The sequence below is a fragment of the Aplysia californica genome, unplaced genomic scaffold (assembly GCF_000002075.1).
Source record: "Aplysia californica isolate F4 #8 unplaced genomic scaffold, AplCal3.0 scaffold00250, whole genome shotgun sequence".
NCBI classification, from domain to species: domain Eukaryota; kingdom Metazoa; phylum Mollusca; class Gastropoda; order Aplysiida; family Aplysiidae; genus Aplysia; species Aplysia californica.
The window spans coordinates 854,739-856,329 of record NW_004797520.1 but is presented as its reverse complement, the minus strand read 5'-3'; positions in this window follow the sequence as shown (position 1 = coordinate 856,329).

The following is a 1,591-nucleotide window of genomic DNA, read 5'->3' as shown; positions in this document are numbered from 1 at the left end:
ATTCCAATGTAAAGCGCATTGAGCTACTTTTTTGAAAATGCGCTATATAAATGTTATATATTATTATTTAATATTATCACGTGACTTCTCGTCCGTGTAATGTCACCCGGAAATGTTGCTGAAATTTTAGTTGATGGGATTTACCCCCCCTCCCCACCCCAACCCTTTTCTGGTGGTCGTCCACTAAACATTAGTTTTTGTGCGTGTGTGACATAACCATCCGGTAGACCTAAATTTCAAATTCTTTTCAAATTGGCCCAAGTCATTCAGAATTGAAAAATGAAAAGAACCAAAATATGGCTCAAGTCAATTTTGCAAAATGGCCTAAATCAGAGACAACAGTCATGAAATGGCTCAAGTCATTTTGCAAAACGGTTTAAGCCAGAGGCCACAGTCATGAAATGGCCTATATGTCAGTCACATCCCATAGTTATGGTTTTTATTAGAAAATAACTATTAATACTAATGAGAGTCGGCAAATTAATGAACTTTTGAAATGTTGGGCTATCGATGTGCTTTTTTCACTTACTGATACGGGTTTTCCCCCATTATCTCCCAAGTGTAAAAAATGACTGAAGCCCAAAAGGTAACAGTTTGACGATACCTTCGTGAGAGACTGCCACAAGTCACTAAGCCAGGTGTGACAGGTCCGTGTCGCTCCCTCCCAGGTAGATCAGGTGATACAGGTAGGACTACCTTGAAATGGCTGGGTCGGTTTGTTAACTGACGTCATCTCGACATACTGGTGATGGAAAAAGAAAAAAAAGAGGGTGTAAAAAAAAGGGGGAGGGGGGGCAGTACAAGCAAAGATTCTCAACTATAGTGCGGGAACAAATTCGTGGCGCAACTTGTTGCCAACTATCTCCTCAACTATCAAACATAAACTCTCCAGCTTTTGCACAGTGACTTGTATCAATTTGTCTTAACAGATCAGTATTTTTGTAAACACATGTTAGCTCTATTTTAAAATATTCCTTTTAAAAGGTTTACAGCTTGGACGATATCGCTTTTAAAAGCAAGTCCGTCATTTTTTTCTAACCGCGAGATTATCTTTATTGAAAGCATGTTTTGAGAACTTTTAGTGCAAAAAAATGTTCACTATAAAATTAATTTCTTGTAACTAGTTTTGCCACTAAAAAGTGTCATTGGTGAGCTGTGACGTAAGCCATATGCGTATGCAAAATGTGTGGGAGAAGCAGGAAGTGCTGTGAACAATAAAATTCCATTTTCCGCGTGAAGGACATTTGTAGTATTTTATATCAATTTATGAAGAAAAGTTTGTTAATATAGCGTCAATTGTTGTGAAAAAATATCATTATTAAATTACGACAAATTGAGACAATCTGCTGTGTAAATTGTGGGTGGCATTGATTCACCAGTCAAAAAGATAATATACATTTGAGGACAAGTTTCGCCACGAATTTTTGACCGCACTATAAGCCAGGTGAGTGGTTCGTGTCGTTCCCTCTCAGGTAGATCAGATGAGACAGGTATGACTAGATCAAGATCTACCTTGCAATAGCTGGGTCGGTCTGTTAACTGACGTCATCGTCACGTCTTAGTGATGGGAAAAGAAAAAAATAATAAAAAA